Source organism: Saccopteryx leptura, chromosome X, assembly GCF_036850995.1.
Source record: "Saccopteryx leptura isolate mSacLep1 chromosome X, mSacLep1_pri_phased_curated, whole genome shotgun sequence".
In the NCBI taxonomy this organism is placed as follows: domain Eukaryota; kingdom Metazoa; phylum Chordata; class Mammalia; order Chiroptera; family Emballonuridae; genus Saccopteryx; species Saccopteryx leptura.
This window is the reverse complement of record NC_089516.1, coordinates 123,828,602-123,840,193: the sequence shown is the minus strand read 5'-3', so window position 1 is coordinate 123,840,193 and position 11,592 is coordinate 123,828,602.

Genomic DNA, 11,592 nt, shown 5'->3' with positions numbered 1-11,592 from the left:
GTCTTAAACATAAAATTGTGTTGTATTTTATCGAAAGCCTTTTCTGTGTCTATTGATAAGATCATGTGGTTTTTGTTCTTTGTTTTGTTGATATGGTGTATTACGTTAACCGTTTTACGTATGTTGAACCATCCTTGAGATTCTGGGATGAATCCCACTTGATCATGATGTATTATTTTTTTAATATGTTGTTGTATTCCATTTGCTAGTATTTTGTTTAGTATTTTAGCATCTGTATTCATTAGAGATATTGGTCTGTAGTTTTCTTTTTTTGTGCCATCCTTGCCTGGTTTTGGTATGAGGGTTATGTTGGCCTCATAAAATGTGTTTGGAAGTATTGCTTCTTCTTCAACTTTTTGGAAGACTTTGAGTAGAATAGGAACCAAGTCTTCTTTGAATGTTTGGTAAAATTCACTGGTATAGCCGTCAGGGCCTGGACTTTTATTTTTGGGGAGGTTTTTAATGGTTTTTTCATTTCTTCTCTACTGACAGGTCTGTTTAAGCTTTCTGCTTCTTCTTGACTCAGTCTAGGAAGGTTGTATTGTTCTAGGAATTTATCCATTTCTTCTAGGTTGTTGAATTTAGTGGCATATAGTTTTTCATAGTATTCTACAATAATTCTTTTTGTATCTACGGTGTCCATGGTGATTTCTCCTCTTTCATTTTGGATTTTGTTTATAAGAGTTCTTTCTCTTTTTTCCTTCGTAAGTCTTGCCAAGGGTTTGTCACTTTTGTCGATCTTTTCAAAGAACCAGCTCCTTGTTCTATTAATTTTTTCTATAGCTTTTCTGTTCTCTAATTCATTTATTTCTGCTCTGATTTTTATTATCTCCTTTCTTCGGCTGGTTTTGGGTTTTCTTTGTTCTTCTTTTTCTAGTTCCTTAAGGTGGGAAGTTAAGTGGTTCATTTGGGCTCTCTCTTGTTTGTTCATATATGCCTGAAGTGATACGAACTTCCCTCTTATCACTGCTTTTGCTGCATCCCAGAGATTCTGATATGTCTTATTGTCATTTTCCTTAGTCTGTATATATCTTTTGATCTCTGCACTTATTTCCTCTTTGACCCATTCATTTTTTAAAAGTATGTTGTTTAGTTTCCACATTTTTGTGGGATTTTTTTCCTCTTTTTTGCAGTTGAATTCTAGTTTCAAGGCTTTATGATCAGAAAATATGCTTGGTACAACTTCAATTTTTCTGAATTTGCTGATGTTGTTTTTGTGGCCCAAAATATGGTCAATTCTTGAGAATGATCCATGTACACTGGAGAAAAATGTATACTCAGTCACTTTGGGATGAAATGTCCTGAGATGTCTATCATATCCAGGTGCTCTAGTGTTTTGTTTAAGGCCACTATGTCTTTGTTGATTCTCTGTTTGGATGACCGATCTAGAGCCGTCAGCGGTGTATTGAGGTCTCCAAGTATGATTGTATTTTGGTCAGTTTTTGTTTTAAGATCAATAAGTAGCTGTCTTATATATTTTGGTGCTCCTTGGTTTGGTGCACATATATTAACAATTGTTATGTCTTCTTGATTCAGTGTCCCCTTGGCCATTATGAAATGGCCATTTTTGTCTCTGAGTACTTTTCCTGTCTTGTAGTCAGCATTATCCGATATGAGTATTGCTACACCTGCTTTTTTTTGGAATTTATTTGCTTGGAGTATTGTTTTCCAGCCTTTCACTTTGAATTTGTTTTTATCCTTTTTACTTAGATGAGTTTCCTGTAGGCAGCATACAGTTGAATTTTCTTTTTTAATCCATTCTGCTACTCTGTGTCTTTTTATTGGTGAGTTTAATCCATTTACATTTAGTGTAATTATTGATACTTGCGAGTTCCCTATTGCCATTTTATATCTTGCTTTCTGATAGTTTTGTGTCTTGTTTGATCCTTCTCTTTCGTTTTTCTATCTTTTGTTTTTATTTGGTTGTATTCCATACATCTTTCCTCTTTTGCTATCTTTTTTATCTCATGTGCTTCTGTGGTGGTTTTTTCAATGGTGGTTACCTTTGAGTAATGAAAAGTGTCCCTACCCTGTTCATTGTAGCGAACTATTTTGTGAGTACTTTTGCACTCCATCATCCTTTTCTACTGTTAATCTCCATCTTCTCCCCCCTTTTCTTTTTGCTGTTGTCACAGTTTAAATTTGGTTTTATTGTGTTCTTCTTGGAGCTTTTACTTGTGGCTCTGTTTTTTTTTTTTTGTTCTTTGTATCTGATTGGAGAACCCCCTTTAGTAATTCCTGGAGTGTAGGTTTTCTGATGATAAATTCCCTCATCTTTTCTGTATCTGTGAATGTTTTTATTTCTCCTTCATATTTGAAGGATAGCTTTGATGGGTATAGTATTCGTGGCTGAAAGTTCCTCTCTTTCAGGACTTTAAATATTGGGGTCCACTCTCTTCTAGCTTGTAGAGTTTCTGCTGAGAAATCTGATGATAATCTAATGGGCCTTCCTTTATATGTTGTATTCTTCTTTTCCCTGGCTGCCTTGAGAATTTTTTCTTTGCTGTTGGTTTGTGTCAATTTCATTATGATATGCCTTGGAGTAGGTTTGTTGGGGTTAAGAAAACTCGGAGTTCTGTTTGCTTCTTGAACATGAGGCTTTAGTTCTTTCCACAGTCTTGGGAAGTTCTCATTTATTATTTGTTTGAGTATGTTCTCCATTCCATTTTCTCTCTCTTCTCCCTCTGATATACCTATTATTCTTACATTATTCTCTTTGAAGAAGTCAGATAATTTTTGTAGGGCTATCTCTTTTTTTTTAAATTTTTGAGTCTCTTTCTTCTTCTCTCTGTTTTGCCTCAAGTTGCTTGTCTTCTATTTCACTAATCCTCTCTTCTATCTGACCTGTTCTATTAGCTAAGCTTGTTACTTCGTTTTTCAGCTCGTGAATTGAGTTTTTCATCTCTGTTTGATTTGTTTTTATAGTTTCAATTTCCTTGGACATATATTTTTTGTGTTCATTGAGTTGTTTTCTGAGTTCTCTAAATTGCCTTTATGTGTTTTCTTGTATATCTCGGAGTGTTTTTAGGATTTCTATCTTGAATTCTCTGTCATTTAGCTCCAAGGTTTCCAATATATTAAATTTTTTCTCCATAGATTTTTCCTCATCTAGCTGTGTTACCTCTCTTTCTTTTGTATCCATGATATTTGATTTTCTCTTCCTTAATGGCATCTGAGGGTGGTTTTGTTGATAGTATTAATGAGATTTAATAAAGAATACAAAGTTGAAAAAATAAAAAATCAAAAAGAGTTTTTTTTAAAAAAAATTAATAATGAAATAAATAAAAATAAAATAATATAAAAATTTTTAAAAAAGGAAATTATTCCCCCCTCCTTTTTTCCTGTCCTCTCCTCTCCCCTCTTTCTTGAGAAAATCTTGTGGTGAAATGTGAATTATAACAAACCATGCCTTTAATGGAGGGCCTGAATTGGGGAAAAATAATAAAGGGCCAAAAAAAAAGAAACAAAAAGAAAAAAGAAGGAGGTATGGACCCACAAAAAGCAAATAAGGAAAAAATTTGGGTCAAGAATAAAATGATTTGCTTTTAGGTGTTGGTTAATTAAGAGTTATGATTAGAGGAATAAGAGGAAAACAGAAAAATGGGGGGACAAATTAAAAAATTACTATTGTAGTTAGTGGAACAAGAACTAGATAAAATGGAGAGCCAGGGATAGGAGCACTGCTAATGAGTTAAAAAGGTGAAGTAAAAACCCACCAAAATGCCACAAACATAAGTTTGAGTCCCCGATAAGATAATTTGTTTGTTATTGAGGTTTGTATGAGAGGAGATGTAAAGGAGAAAGGAAGAAACTAATATAGAGGGAGAAAAGAAAGAGAGAGAGAGAAAAAAAGAGGGAACCACTAAAAGAAGAAAAAAGAAAAAAGAGGAGAGAGAGAGAGAGAGAGAGAGAGAGTTAAGGGTTTTGGAGTGCAACCCTCATAGAAAGAAAGGAAGAGGAGAGAAAAGATAATGGGAGATGTAACACTTATGGGTAGTGTAGTTCAAGGAGAGGAGAGAGTAAGACCCGCAGAGAGTTAATCGTCCAAATTGTAGGAGGAAAAAGAATATCAAGAATGAAGGTAAGAGAAACAAATGAACAAATATAATAAAATGGGATAGGTTATAAAGTCTGCAGGTTATTCTTGATTTTGAGAGGTTATCTTCTTGCTTTTTCTTTTCTCTCCCTCTTCCTGGTCGGTGACTCTGTACCCCGGGTTCTGCCCCTTTGGCATGCTCAGGTAGAGGTTTGCAGTTGATAAGTCTCTATGACGATGTCATGTATTGTGCTTTAGTCTCGTTGGCAGTTGAGGCTCATTAGCATTTATAGGCTCTGATAGTGAGAGAGTCTGTGTTCCTGGAGCCTTTCTCCTAGTCTTTCCTACCTCAATTAGTAGCCTGATAATCCAGCTATGGGGTTGCTGCTGCCTCTGCCTTGATAGTAAGAGGCTCAAAGAACTGGCAACTCCTCACTCTATTTCCACTCAGCACAGGGCTCTGGGTAAGGCTCAGTCAGTCAGAGCTGCTAGCATAATCAGGCAGGGTTTCCACCCACTCAAAGACCTCTGGCTCTGCCACTCTGTCCGGTAACACAGGCGGGCGCCCACTTCTGGGGAGCTTGGAGGAAACTCTCGCTCAATATCTGGGCGCGCAGGCCAGGATATCCGGCCAGCAGTCTCACGCTCTGAGTGAAACCCCAACTGCATGGAAAAATTGCAGCGTTGGAATTGGCTCTCGCTCCGTCCCCGTGCGCGGCTTTTGCAAGGCACTGGGGTGGCCCGAGATTCCGCTTTGGCCCACACAAAGGCCCCTGACTTTGCCCCTCTGTGCAATAACACGGGCGCGCACTGCCGAGGCACTCGGAGGAATCTCTCGCTCACTATCTATGCACGCAGACCAGGATATAAGGCTGGCCACATTTCCCTCTGAGTGAATCCCCTACCAGCACGGAAAAGTTCCACCGTTGGAATTAGTTCTCGCTCCCTCCCATGCGCGGCTTTCCCAGGGTCCTGGGGCTGCCCAGAGATTCTGCTTTCAGCCCACAGAAAGGCCTCTGACTCTGCCTCTCTGTGGGGTAACACAGACACCCACTCCCGGGGCTTAGGAAGAAATCTCTCACGCACCGACCAGATGATCGGGTAAAATGGCTGCCCCGCTTGTCTTTCTTTGTTTGGGTTTGGCATGAGTGTTAGCTTGTATTGCCCGGGTTGCCACAGGATCAGTTTTTCCTCGGCTTGGATCTCCGTGCCACAGCCTGGTTCAGCCATTTTTGCCGCGGCCTGGATCTATTCACCCCCTTTGCCCGCCTCAGTTTCTATATTCACGGATCCCAGAGAAAGCCACCCTGTTTAGGTTAGTGAGGAATGCGGAGCATTTCTTACTCCCTATTTCCTTCCGAGTTTGGTTATATATTTAGCCAATTTTTTGCTCGACCATACCTTCGGGTGTATTGCGAAACATCTGGAGGCTCCAAGGATAGGTTTTTCTGTTTCTGGTTGAAGAGCTTGTTGAGTTTTGGGGGAGATTTATCGGTATCGCTTCCTACCCTGCCATTACTCTGACGTCATCTCTGCAATTTTTTTTAATGGTTTCATATAAACCTGATGATTTCTTGTTCCATTTCTCTAAAAAATGACATTGGAATTTTGATGAAAATTACATTCAATTTGTATATTGCTTTGGATAATATGGCATTTTAACTATATTTATTCTTCTTATTCAAGAAATATTTTTCCATTTCATTGTGCTTTTTAAAATTTCTTTTAATAATGCTTTCATTATATAGGTCCTTTACATTCTTTGTTATGTTTATTCTTAGGTATTTTGTTGTTGTTGTTGCAACTGTAACAGGAACTTTTTTCGAGTTTATTTTCTGAAATTTCATTGTTGGCATATAAGAAAGCAATAGACTTCTGTATATTAATTTTGTATCCTGTGATCTTAGTGTATTCATTTGTTGTTTCTAATAGCCTTTTTGTGGAGTCATTGGGGTTTTCTATATACAGGATCATATCATCTGCAAAAAGTGAAACCTTTACTTCTTCTTTCCCAATATGAATGCTTTTTATTTCTTTTTATTATCTGATTGTTCTGGCTAGAACTTCCAGCACTATGTTGAATAAGAGTGGAGAGTGTGGGCAACCTTGTCTTGTTCCTGAGAGAAAAAGTTTTCAGTTTTTTTGCACATAATATGATATTAGCTGATGGTTTGTCATAAATGACCTTTATTTTATTGAGATATTTTCCTTCTATACCCATTTTGTTGAGTGTTTTAAACATAAAAGGATGTTGCATTTTATTGAAAGCCTTTTCTGCTTTTATTGATAGGATCACATGGTTTTTGTCTTTATTTTGTTGATATGGTGTATATTACATTAATCATGTTATATATGTTGAACTATCCTTGTGAATCTTACTTGATCATGGTGAATTATTTTTTTAACAAACAAGTGATTTGAATGGTAATTTCTGTGTTCTTCTTTCACTATACTCAGCATTATATCTCCCAGGCAAGAGCTTGGACAACTGTAGCTCCTTGATAAGTATTTTTTAATGACTAAATGGGAAGGGGAATCTTTTCTAGAATTCCTTAACTCACAGTAATGACTCTGCTTACTTATAGGCTAGACTTTGACCATAAAGAGCAAAGCTTTAAAGCAGAAAAGTATTATGGTTTTAAGAGCATGGAATATTGTGCTGTCAAGAGCATTGTCCAGGGCTCCTAACTGTTTTCAGGATTCAGTGAAAAACACTTCTTTGGTGAGCATTATGACCAAAGACACATCTGATTCTTCTTCCACAATAGTTGTAAAAGAATGGGCAGAAACACACTTTTCGTTCTTCTCAAGAGAACTTTTTACTTAAGGCTACTCTCGGACCCCCTTTATCTAGCCTTGTCAATTAAGACTCTAAATGACTTAGCCCAGTCCATTTTAAACAGAACTACTAAGACTCCAGAAAAACTTGAAGGAAGATATGTCAGTTTTAGTTCTGTTTTTAAACTGTATGGATATCAATTATGCAGATCTTGCTTATTTCTTTCAGGTTGTCAACCTTCAGCTTCCAGCCAATTTGCATGGTTAAAAAAATCCAAAGTACAAACACACCCACACACACAACTGTTAGGTAGGCCACATCCATCTCCATGATTGTACTCTAGGTTTCTAATCTAGGAAGCTTGATTTGGCTACAAGTATAAGTATACAAAAACTCAAACCATTGGTGTTCCCTTCTCAATGTTCCTCATCATTTTGGTTTAAAAACTTCTAGGCCATTTGGGAAAGGCTAGATTGACCACTACGAAAATACCTGATTATAGGAGTTACTGATTAACTGCTAAAGAGACATGTAAATAGTGTTTATGTTTCCATAATGAAGATTGTTTTTAGATAATGTTCTTTAAGAACATTAGTTATTAGGTTATTTATTTTTTTCACTCATTCTGTCAGTCCTGCTAGACCCTGAGTTGGGCACCTAGGTTACAATGGAGAACTGAATTCATGTCTTCATGCTCTTAAAGAGTATCTGTTTATTCTCTTTTGACTTGGCAATGAGAATTGAAAAGCTTTGTTGGTGCATGCATGAGTTCCTGCTAATAACAAGCATGTTGGCTTCAAATTATTCCTTAAAGGAAATGAATGATTGAAAAAGAAAAAATAACATGTAATATCCCTCATTTGGCACCCTCATCTGGAAAAATTAAAGTGGAAGAAAATTACTATTGATGAATACCTGATTTATAGTATAATGTTTAGCAACTATGTTTTACTTTTTCAAGTATATGTAATGAATTAACTGTTAAAAAATATGTGTAGAGCCTGGCCTATTGTGGTACAGAAGATAAAGTGATGACCTTGAATGCTGAGGTCACTAGTTCAAAACCCTGTGCTTCCCTGGTCAAGGCACATGTGCAGGTTGATGCTTCCTGATACTCCCCGATCATTTCTTTCTCTCTCCTCACTAAAATCAATCAACCAATAAAAAAAGATTAAAAGAGAATGTGGGTAGATAGATGTCCTGAAATATCTTTGATAAATAGGTATTTTATTTAAGATAGGTTTATATTTATAAAAATGGTATATGTAGCATATAAAATAATGGTAATGCTAAAATTATACAGAAGCAAATATATGATTCCAGTACTCAGAGACAACTGCGTTTAACACAGGCCCACACCCCTTACTTGATTCTTGAACCAACTGTGGTTTGAAATTTAGAATTTTTCAGGTTTTAGTAAGGTAATCCAATGAGTGTACCAAAGATTTTATAATCTCCTCACTGGAGTGTGGGACAGTGCTTCAAAATCAAACACAATACTATTTCTGCAGCAAAATATATTTATTGATAATCCTTGTAAAAAATAAATATAGACTATAAATAACCTCACAATTGTTCATGTCAGATTTTGGTATCAAATGTGTTATAAAAATCTTTCCATTTCAGAACATTTTGTATTTTATATTTGAATACAAAGGATCATGGACTTGTATTTTAGCACGTTATTTAGACAACTTGTGAGCACTTGTTGCATGCTAGGGATCATGAAAGGAGTTTAACTTGCAGAGATTTATGCTTTCTATGATGTTAGAAACATTTCTTTCTTTTTTTTTATAAATAAATTTTTATTTTAATGGGGTGACATCAATAAATCAGTATACTTATATTCAAAGAAAACATGTCCAGGTTATCTTGTCATTCAATTATGTTGCATACCCATCACCCAAAGTCAGATTGTCCTCCGTCACCTTCTATCTAGTTTTCTTTGTGCCCCTCCCCCTTTCCATCCCTCTCTACCTCTTTCCATCCCCCCACCCCCCGTAACCACCACACTCTTGTCCATGTCTTTTAGTCTCATTTTTATATCCCACCAATGTATGGAATCCTGCAGTTTTTGTTTTTTTTTCTGATTTACTTATTTCACTCCATATAATGTTATCAAGATCCCACCATTTTGTTGTAAGAGAGTGGGGCCTTGTGTCTTCAAAACATGCCTGATAACAAGAAAACTGGTGTTCATAAGATTTGTCTATATCCACCTTATTTGTCAGGCCTTTTATAACTTTGGCTTTAGTTTTGCCCATGTATGTTAACTCACTTAAATCAGTCATCCCCTATTCAGATGACTCTGTATTTGAATCTAACTCTGCTCCCCATTCTCTTTGGCTCAAACGTCAGATTGTGGCAGCCTACCCATGTTCTCTAGGTAAACAAGTTTCATCTTATCCTTGGTTTTGCCTTTGCAAATCTATTTTTTGACATTGACATTTCAGGGTGACCCTGACCTACTCTACTTGGTCCAGTTAAGACAAGCTTGACCTGAAAATTGTTGAGAAAAAAAAAAAAAGCTAAAGGTTAAGTACACACAGCATCCATTCAAATTGAAGAAATGGCTTGAAAATGAAGTGTCAGAAATTAAGCAAGTAAATAACAGAGCACTGAATGATTGGTTTGTAACTTGAAAGCTGCCTGAATATGCCTCTTACAGTGTCTGTTCTAGATTTAAAAATTCTGCAACCTAATGAGTATTTTGTAGAAGCAAATGTCAGAGCTTTTTCTTTTATGCAAGCAATTACAGGAAATCTGGTGAAATAGTAACTAATGGATTAAAATTATTGAAAACCTGTAATTACCTGTGATAAACAATATGTTATGCTGTCTTTTCTCTGTTCTGAATCTACCATTGTATTCTTCTTGTCTAATGCAGTATTTCAGGCCAGTATTTCTTTTCAATTATGTATCTCAAACTATAGTTCCTACTGCCAGTGAGAATGAAAGCACATTATGGTTATTGTATTTTACCTTTCCTTACTCATGGTCTCCAATTGCCTATATGCTAATATAAGCCCCAATGACAGAAAGTTCAAATGGAAATGTTATTAGAAAGCTGTGGATATGTAGTTAATGAAATATGTATGATTATATAAATATTATTGCAGGATATATGTAATACTGATGGAAACTCAACAGATCTCAGTATTTAATATAGATATTTTGGCATATTTGCAAATGCAGCATATATTAATTTCTTGCCAAACTTTTGTCTTGCAAATTCAGTTTTTTTCTGTACTTTCTCATTTTTAATTTCCCTTTTTTTGGAAACACATTTCTTTATACTGGTCTGGACTCTGGTATTCTAGAATACCTAAGGGTAAGTAAAAAACTCATATTTTGAGTCATCTTGGAGCAGTTAAATGTCCCACTGATGATTCATTACAGTCTATTTTCATTGGGATTTGAACCCATTCTCTGGAAATTCAAAACAATAACATGTTTAGACACTGTTCTTAAAGAACTTGAATGTGGAATTTAGACATTGGTTAAAATGGTGGATAATAGAAACTAAATTTATAAGCACTAAAACTGCCTGTGTAGTTACTAGATACTGCGTTTACAGATTGCTTGAGCTGTGGTCTTTTTTGAATGCCAAGAAAATGAGAGGTTATTCAAATCACTAATTATGAGCAGTAAAAGATCATAGATAACTAAAAGCTGTAATCCATTAAAAGTTCTGTCTCCTTGGATTTATAAGAGTATTTTATTGTCAGTTTTGATTTCAACTGTGTGTCCTTTTGAGAATTTACACAATTTAAAATAGAAAGATAATATATTATTTTGCATCTTTTCTGCCAAGTGTTTCACCTGTATGCTCATTTTTCTTCAATAAATCTCTTGTAAAGATTATTATGTGTACCCATTCTAGAGTTGATAAAACTAAGCAACTTGCCTGGGTCAAACATAGAGCTAGGAAATAGCAGAGCTAGGATTCTAAATTAGGTTTATCTGTACAAATATAAAATGTGTGTGATATAAAGTGATATGAAGTAGGGAAAATAGAAGAAACAGTTTTAAAATCATTTTGATAAATTGGTTAAAGTTTATGTTCAAGATTTATTTCTATTTGTTGCCTATTTCCTTGTGAGACCAAACCTTGTATCAGAGTAAAGGATGCAGATGACTTGGTAAGAGCCATCTTTATGCTAAAGAACCAACTTAAAATCAATGTCCTACTAATAACTGATCATAAGGGTTATATCCAGATGTGGGATAGAACAAGTTTTATATTATGATCCAGTTTAAGTGCTTCAAACTGATGCTGAGAGAATTATTATGCTGTCCACCCATTTTCTTAGAGTGAAAGAGTATAGATTTTCAATCAAAGAGCATACTTATGTGCCTACGGAGAAAGTGGCATGGACAGATAAGCTTATGAGGAGTCATATTTTTATCTTCTTTTCTATGTTGCATAGGATTGCCTGGAAGGGGAGGCTGTGATGGAGTGCTACTCTGGGATCTTTTAGGAAGCCAGAGATGGGCTACAAGCATTAGATGTGCACAGAAAGTATTCAGTCTTCCTGTGTTAAAATACTGGCTCTGCCACTTACTGACTGTAAACTTTCTGAGCCTTATTTTGTTCAATTGCAAAATAGGGATAAAAGTGCTTACTAATACAGATTTTGGGAGGATTGGATGCATTATTACATGTAAATACTTAGGATGGTACCTGGCTTATAGTAAGACCAATAAATGTTAAGTTTTAGCAATTATTTTTATTAGTTAGATAGCTGGTCCAAAGTGTAATATATGGTTCTGTAGA